Below are 10069 nucleotides of genomic sequence, written 5' to 3' on the forward strand. Positions count from 1 at the left end.
TATGAGTTATATATAAGGAGATGCATATGATGTTGCATAACTGATGAATTGTGAGCTTTAGTTTTTTAGTGAGTTTTCTAAAGCATTGAGAGATTAATAAAGTGATTGAGTTTGAGATATACTTTGTGTTCTTGAGGTTAGCGTTCTATAGTACTCACTTCAATAACAAAATTATTTGTTGGAAGTTCTTTTACTTAAGTTATGTACCATTTCATATCAAATAACTTAATCAAAAGTTAATATGAACCCGAACTGTAACTAACAAAAAACAAACTTAAATGTAATGTAACCAAAGTCCGTCCCCCTTACTCCTTAAACTGAAGAAGAATTGTCGTAGAAGAGGTAAGCATAAAGCGAAAGGATGAGGGGACACACGAGATCAAATCTGAAGGTACTACACGTTTAGATGGATATATAGTAATTATCTTTTATAAGTTTGATTTAGATAACATCTTTTATATTTTAGAAAATACTTTTAATATGATAGTTGGTTGATGCTTACTTTCCAGGGGATGAAAGAAAGTGCAGATGGAGAAAATGGTAAGTACCAAATATATTATAAAAAGAGCGGGTGAAGAAGAATGTAAGGAAAGTACCATATATCAGGTAGATCTCTCTCTTACAAAACCTGGATTTATAGAAATTATTTCCTCTCAGCTGCATCAACGGAAAGTCGCCAGCGATGTAGCACTTGTGGTGGTTTGAAGAAAGGCAATGGTGCCTCGTGGATGCTAGGATCTCGAGGAACTTTAACCTTATTTGTGGTGTGCGTGTGAGGGCAGGTGTGTGGCGTTGTTTTTATCAAGACAAAAATGGTGTTAAGGTAGAGGAGGATGCTTCCATCGTTATACTAAAGTATGGCATAGATAAATATCATCAAGGAAGAATCCCCTTCCCAGGTTTCTTCAAGACTTTGACAATTTCCATTTCATTTGAAAAATAAAGCCTCTTTAACTCATGTTTAACTGTGGAATGTAGGACTCTGCGTCAAAGACCTCTAGTCTCATAGCATCACTGACCCAGATTGTTGATAAGCAAAGGAAAGAACTATGGTCTTCATAGACGGGTGAGAAGCTGAAAGTAACCCTAAAACAGTATCGTGGTATAAGCGCGAGTGAGCTCGTGACTCGTTCACTCTATGAGGAACTGAGCTCTGCCTCGGTGAGCTATATCTCGAAGCTGTCCACGTACAGAAGTCTTATAAAGGAACGGATCAAAGACATGTCTAGCCTGTCACATATAACTGTATAATTCTGTGAGGGAATCCTAGAAACAATTATGCATAACAACACCATCTCAGTATATTGAGTTCGAGATCACATAACGTGTTACTGCTGTAGTACTCACCCACGGTTCTTGATACACACGAGCTGTAGAAGAATAAAAGAAAGCAGCATCATGAGTGGTATAAAGCAAAACAACCTTTCTTCTCCCTTTTTGGCTTTGCATATTTCCTAGAGCAAACAAAATTAAATCCAAGAAGACTCCGAAAATAACATGAAATGTTTAGTAAAGTTAATTACTCTGCGGCTTTGTGCACTGCCATTATTGTCGTCAATCACTTCACAGAAAGAAAGTTTGGTAATTCATAATTAGATTACAGAAGCTAAAATTGGCCTGAAGAACACTTTATTTTTTTTTTTTTTGCTTTGGGAAGATGATTACAACATAACTTCTGGTTTGGGCACACGCTTCAGTAAGCTACGAACTGATAACGTAATGGGAACAAATCACAAATCTAATCGTGAAAGGAGCGTCACCAAACCGTAATTTTGGCTTGCTTCTTGCAACATCAAAAGCACTCAGATCATGTAGGGAGGATAATAATGACCATTTACAGGAAAAGTTAGAAAACTCTAAATCTTAAACTAAAAATTGAAATAAGGTTCCGGCTGACCGTCGCATTAATAAGCAGCATGTCGATCACCATCAGCTCACCGGCCTTTTTCACATAATAGTCTCATCCGAACGGTTTCTCTGCAGTGGACAACATTCAGCTCCAATAAGTGAACTTCATAAGTCGCCATGGTAGAGGGCTTTCAGTGATAATGGACACGAATTCTGGATTTCGAAAAGCGAAAGGATTTGGCGTAGTCGCTCATATGCTTCATTTTTATATGCGATGAAGTAGGTGAAGGTGAATTAAAGAAAGATTGAAGAGTACGTAGTGGACTGGAAATAGTGGGGTAGCTTGATTGATTGTGAAAAATGTAGGACTTATCTAAAGTAATTATAATTTGGGCCATGAGCCCAAGATGAAGAGAAAAAGATGTCTAGAATTTAAAACAAATTCGAGTGAAGTTTAAAAAAAAATACACGTGTCGTAAAAAAAAATCTATTTTATTGTAATAGACATCCGGCCATTTTTATTGACAGTTACAAACTACTAGGTGTTTTCCTGCACCATGTGGAATAAATTTTTTTAAAAATCTAACTTATATTTAAAAATTAAAAATAAAATTTATTAAATATTATAGATTTTACTATTTTCTTACTAATATTTAATATAAATTTGATATATATTAAATCAATTTGTATAAAACTAATAAAATGATATAAAATTGTATAATTATCAAAAATTTAGCCTAAATAATATTTATAAAATTTGTAGATATATAAGAAACTAATGATCTTACGGTTATATAGTTAATTTTTTTTTTTAAATTGTAGAAATTTTTGAAAGCTTCTGTAATACAAATTGTATAATTATACAAAAGTAATAATATTTCAAAATTTGAAATGTTATATATGAATATATTTATTTTATAGATGATGTATGAGCTACTACCATATTTAAAAAAAAATTACCAAAAATAAATATCAACATTAAATGTAATATATGAATTATTACCATATTCTAATAAGTTTACCAAAAATATAAATCAACATTAAATAAAATTATCCATGTCATATTTTTTCGGAAGCTATGTCATCAATTTCAGTAGTCATGTCATATTTGTTTTGTGAAAATGATTGTAGAGATGAAATGTGGCAAAATCACTTCGCAAATATAGTCTAGGAGATTATTTTAGGTAATCAATCAGATTCCACGCTCAGACTAATGAACAACAAAATTTTAACTATAATCAACCTATTTTCATATAGAAGGTTTGTTTACACTCGAAGTCAGTTGTTAAAGTGTCCATTCTCCTTCTCAGTCGGGCAAAACATTTTACATTGATTACATCTGAAGAGTGCTCCTTCCCAGTGGGATGACATTTTGCATTGGCTATCTCAAGTGACCAATAATTGAGTTATATTTTTAGCTATATTACAAGATTGGTAGGTCTGGATTCACACTTTTATTATCCATTATCAACTTATCATTCTCAACAAATACTTAATTTGGTTGATTACTTTAAGAAATTTGGTTCATATTCAAATCCAAGTTATTTCTCCCTTTGAAGATATATTCATCTTTTGATCAGCTGCTTACTTCTCCGTTTTGTTTGTTATCTAAAAGTTTATAAAACCACATTTTAGTATACAAGTTTTCGTTAAGTATCTATGAGTAAGAAAATAAAACATTTTCTCAAATGAGAATTCACAAAATACTCTTTAGAAACCCATTAAACACACATCAGTTTTAAAATGTTTAATTTTTAAAACAAAATAAATTTTAGTTATTAAGGAAAAACATGTCAAAATAATTTATTTTATAGTTGAAAAAAACTCATTTTGAACAACTTGGCATTTGATCGTGCTCTTATAGTGTTTTTGTATTGTCGTTTAATCAAAAAAAGTTATTAGACAAAAAAAAAATGATGAGTCTGTTACAAATCTTTATGTGGACGAGCCATAACCGGCCTGATCCGGTCCGACCAGAACCGGCCCATCCGGTTCGTACCACATGTCCAAAGGCGGCTGGAAGTTTTCCATTATACTTGACCGACTTTTCTTTTACTTATGTAATTAGGTTTTCCTTTTCCTAATTAGATTAGGAATATGTATCTTTACCTTTTCCTAGTATGTTTAGGATTTCCATATTACTATGGATTTCCATTTATCTATGACGGTATATTCTTGTATATAAAGGAACTTCTATGAATAAATAATATACAGATTAAATCATTTTCATCATCATTATTTTATAACATTTCCCATCATCCTTATTTTATAACACGTTATCAGCAAGATAGTCCCTAAAACCATAAGCTAAATCTGAAACCCATAAACCCTAAAATTCCAGCCGACAGAAACCTTGATTCCTTTTCTCTCTCGTCTGTTTTTCTTCTTCATCCGATCAGATCAGTCCAACGATCCGACAAGCAGCCGAAAACGACCAGCTCAGCCACATCCGACGAGACGATAGCGACCCGATAGCAATCCGACCAGCTTCAGCTCGTTCCCGATTCGCGACCCGACTAGTCCTCACGCACCAGCTCGCGAACTCTCTCTGCTTTTTGGTGGTCCGGTTCAACCCTACAAAAGAAATGGTAAATCTGAAACTCTAATAAAGAACCCACATCGAATTTGGCTTGATTGATAAAGGTTTAAGACAAATTAAAATCTTGCAAAACCCTAATAATAGAAATCAATACTCTAAGTTTGGAATAAAGAAATTTATGATAAGATATCGGTTAGATTTTGTGATTATTTGATCATATAGAACCAGATGATAGGATGTAAAATTCGGTTGTATGAAGAACCCTAAAACCCTAATTGTAAATCGGTTTGTTTGATGTTCTTGTCTGATCGTTTGATCATTGAGGTTTAAATTATTCTTGTTTGAATGATTGATGATCTGAGTTTTAAGATTAATAGATTGATTGAATCTCGAATTAAAATCTTAAGGCCTTGAAACCTTAATCTCATATTGTTAAAACCGGCTGCTAGTATTGTTTTAAGATTGAATAATATTAAAACCGGTTGTAGCTGATCATTAGTTTAAAATCTTTGGCTGCATAATAAGTTAACATTTGATTGTTACATATAGAAACTGATTGTTAGGGTTAGAATCTGAATGATAGGATTGTGTATTTTTACATATGGCCGATCATTCTTACTTAATTCAATCTCGACCAGCATGACATATAGATCGCATAAATTGTATTGTTTGCATCATTATACTTCCCTTAGACCATATAGTCTTAGGTTCGTCATAAGCTTGTTTGCATCATGTGATAGAAAGCCGTGTGGCTTAGTACATATTTATGTGGCCGTGTGGTCTAGTAATGCATCATATCCGAATGGTCATGTGACCTTGCTTGCATACTCATGACCGTATGGTCTTATATTCATATTCCTAGAGATTACTTGTTTTGATTGATGCATTCGTTACATTCTCATATAAAATCCGATCTCTAGGGCCGTTGCATCACAACATTATAAGGCCGTGTGGCCTAAGCATCACATTGATACATATATACCCCGCATTCTCGACCTATCTCGCACCATGGTCGAGTAGTAAATTGTTTTTGGTCGAGAGACTTGTGAAACCGTATGCATTGATTATTTTGAATTGGTTGCATGAATTCTAAATCTTGAATTGATTGATAATATGATGTCGAAATTTGAGCCCTTGGATCATGCTGCCATAAATCTCTCTGGAGATAATTATCTGGAATGGGCAATGAACACTTCAGTTGTCCTGAAATCAAGAGGACTCAGTAGGAGTATCATTCAGGATAATTATGCAACTGAAAGTGAAAAGTATAGGGCCACAACAATTATGCGCCATCATCTCACTAAGGATCTGAAAAATCAGTACCTAAATATTGAGAATCCTCGTGACCTTTGGATAGAATTAAAATCCAGATACACAATGGTGTTATTACCAAAGGTCAGACATGAATGGATGAGTCTCAGATTACAGGACTTTGAGTCTGTGGATGAATATCACTTTGCTTTGTCCAAAATCGTTTACAAACTGAGACTATGTGGTGAAGTGGTAACAGACGAGGATTTACTGTTCAAGACATACTCTACATTCCATCCAGGAGATCTGTTGTTAGCACATATCTATATAGAAAGAGGTTTCACCACCTATAATGATCTGCTTTCATGCCTATTGATAATTGAGCAGAATAAGTTGCTAAAGAAAAGCAGTGAGATGAGACCTCCTGAAGCAAATAAGACTGAAGTAGATAAGGAGGAATCCAAGGTAGCTGTGTCCAAAGTAATAGATGGTGTGGCCGGCTTGTCTATTGACTAAGAAAATAAGATTTCGACATACTGATTTTGTGTTAAGTTTTTGATTTATGCTTTGCTTTGATCTTCTTGTCATTCACAAATTTTCTTATAATAATAGAATTGTTTTGAGTTCATTGCTATTATACCTTGCCTGATTTTGCTTGATAATGTGAATGATTTTATTGATAAAGAGTACAAATTTGGGGGTATAGTAGCCTAGTGAGGAATCTATGGCCAAGGCATTGCCTAAAGGGCATTATATACACCCAAGAATTTGTGACCCATTGAGTTATAATAAAATGGTTTCCAAATAGAAACAATGGGCAAAAAGGAAACAAAAAGTTCCTTCAGATTTAAGAAGAAAAATCGCCTAAGGCCTTATAAGAAAGTGGTCAAGACTATACCTGTGTACTCTACTGATCTAGACTATGCCAAAGATCAGTATGATAAGAGGCAAGAGCCATGGTAACCAGATTGGTATACCCCACGAAATTATACACTTTATGGCACGACTGGATTAGCCATCCTAGTATAAACTTGATGCAAAGATTGATATTGCAAAAGGCACACAGAGTTATCCCATAGGATCTCACTTTGTGTAACATGTACACAAGGGAAACTCATTATGCTTTATTGTCCCAAGCATCACGAAATTATAGTATGTTCATGAGGGGGAGTGGGGATAAACCCGTGGTCCATGACCATACTACAAATTCGTGTACCATGGCCTATGACCATGCTATAAATGGCTTGGCTGGACCCTTTTATAAAACACATAATCCACATCCAGCCTAAAGCTTGGGGACATCACAAGTTTTACATGTATATAAGGCAAGTGAGCATAGATATTCCCATCTCAGATTGAATACGGGTCATGAGCCAGACATATACTATCTTAAGAGACTTTGAATAAACCACCACAGACATATGTGCCGTCTAAGATGGAACCTCGGAAAAGGATTGGGAATATATGTTGGATATGAGTATGTCTTTCTCCAATGAGTTTTAAGAAACCTTGAGCTAAATATGGGTGATCAGATTAAGGCCAGGTACACGGATTGCATGACTAATGAATCCGACTATCCAACATTAGAAGGAGAAAGTTATAAGCTGGTAAAGAGTAAAAGAATGATAAGAGAAATAGAATGATATTAACCATCATTATCATGGCAAGATCTTCGGACTAAAGAGTATGATTTAAGACGTCCAAAGAAAAGAAAAATTATACAAAGCTAGCTAATCAGATGCCATACACATTGACCCGAAAAGAAAAGAATGACTAAGTCATACCAGCTTAGCACCAAACGAATTTGATGTCCTAGAAAGAGACATAGTCAAGTTGCTATAGAGTCTATACAAGATAGACCAATGAGTTTCATAAGATAAGAATCCTCGGAAAGAAAGGATAAAGGTGCATAGAAAGATAAGACAAATCCGAGGTCATTAGGGAAACAAGACCAGACATAGAGATAAGGCTGGCCAGCTGAACATCTAAGGTACCAAACCATGTAGCTTGGGACACCAAGCTGCTAGGTAATAAAGGTCTTGGATAATGAGATCTCAAATCGATTAGATCATGTCTGGAACACAATGGAACTATATAAGAGTGTCGACACATAGATGATATATTTGTATAAGGATGCACAAGAAAGTAGCACTTGAACATAAAGATATAAGCGAGGATCATGAACCCACGTAAGAGTACTCGTAAAGATTAAGATTAGATTGAAAAGGAACATGGGATTAAAGTATATAAAGAGATAGGCGTATTGGCCATATAGATATAGAGACGCCATATGATGATTAAGCCAGTGGATAAATGGATCCTGTGAGGAAAAGAAAATCGTGAGATGAAGAATATGATCATGTGGTCTAAGGTGTTCATGTTCCCACTTACAGCATTAAAACATGGCTTGTTACACAAGGATACTCACAGAGACCAATAACAGTTTATAAGGAGATATACTCAATTGTGGTGGATGCTACTACATATTTTCGAATTGATACAGGTCTGGTCATAAGAAAGAAATTAGATTGACATATAATGATGTAGTAAGCAGCATATGGATCACTGGATAAAGAACAACATTGTTCCTAAGCTGTTTATGGACTGAAACAAAGCAGATGCATAAAATATGTAATACTTAGTAAAGGAGTTATATAAGAACAATCCAATTCAGTCCATATATACTTATAAAAGAAATTTGTGTTCCTTGTGTTTACTTTATACTAAACCAGCCTAAAGAGAGGTTAATTGGTTGATACAGATTATCTATTAAATCTCAGAAAAAAACTATAAACCATCGCTGCAACACTAGCCAAGATAATTTATAGTTGAAGTTGATATATCAACATGGACCGATCAGATTGTAGTATGGCTAGTGGAAAAGAAAGATTAGCTATCATGTGGCAGTCCATAAGCACGTGTGGTCGAGGTCCATGACCTAATATATATTCCAGTGAGTGGTATGATCCACGGCAAGAAAGGTCATAGGACGCCATCAAGATATAAATATAGGACTGCAAATGTAAGTATAGCCCATTATGTATATCAATAGACAAGGTAGAACCATAATGGCCAAAGAGATTGACCAGGGGTATGTCTGGTCAAGGTCTAATGTATATGACATTACCGAAAGCAAGAGAGATCGATAACCATGTATGAGGTCCATGAGTGTATTTGGCCGCAGAGCCATAGTTTGATGAGATTGTGAAACTCATTGCAGCAATGATCATTGATCATGATCTTAGACACTCATGAGACAAGTTATGGACATGTATAGACGAGGTCTATGACTCAACATGGATCGATCAGATTAGAGTATGGCTGATGATAATAAAGAAAGATCAACTGTAATGGACAAGACATTGGTGCATATGGTTGATATACATCCGTGTGGAGAAGATGCACCAGAACATAGGTTTACGACCTGAAATTAAAAGTTCATGGTACCATGCTCAGTCTATATTGTCTATGAGTATGTTTAGTCGAGATCTGTCCGACCAAAGTATAGAGTGGTCGACAGCAAAGATTCACGTCTTGTCCATGCACACACGAGTTTCCAGAAGACATGAGAATTTCAAGCATTACGTTCAAGTTACAATTCAGCAAGAGCTATTTCAACATCAACATTCAGGAAGGTTCGAATTAGGGGGAGTAGTATGTGTGTTGTACTCTTTTTCTTATTCATGGTTTTGTCCCACTGGGTTTTCCTAGAAAGGTTTTAATGAGGCAACATGAAGCACATTACGAACCCTGAATGGTTATGGCGTCTAATGGGGAGTGTTATAAATCCTTATGTGGACGAGCCATAATCGGCCTGATCCAGTCCGACCAGAACCGGCCCATCTGGTTCGTACCACATGTCCAAAGGCGGCTGGAAGTTTTCCATTATACTTGACCGACTTTCCTTTTATTTATGTACTTAGGTTTTCATTTTCCTAATTAGATTAGGAATATGTATCTTTACATTTTCCTAATATGTTTAGGATTTCCATATTACTATGAATTTCCATTTATCTATGACGGTCTATTCTTGTATATAAAGTAACCTCTATGAATGAATAATATACAGATTAAATCTTTTTCATCTTCTTTATTTTATAACATTTTCATCTTCCTTATATAAGAGTCTATTTTCTTTCAAAAAAAAATTTTAAAACGAATAATAACTCAAGGAAGAAATTAATGGGCTGATATTGAAAGACCCAATAACTAAAAAAACAAAATCCCCATTATAGGGAAGATGACCCAAAGGTTAAGCTAGGGTTTTACTCGACTCCCTCATTACAGTGGCATATAAACACCTTTGTCGCTTGTTTAAACTTGATCTTCTTCTTCCACTTTACTTAATTGTTTTTTCTGTCTGTTTTCGTTTTCATGATTTTTTTCTTGTGACGAATCCAACTCTAATCTCTGTTTTAGTATGTAGTAATT

Source organism: Brassica napus, chromosome C3 (assembly GCF_020379485.1).
Source record: "Brassica napus cultivar Da-Ae chromosome C3, Da-Ae, whole genome shotgun sequence".
In the NCBI taxonomy this organism is placed as follows: domain Eukaryota; kingdom Viridiplantae; phylum Streptophyta; class Magnoliopsida; order Brassicales; family Brassicaceae; genus Brassica; species Brassica napus.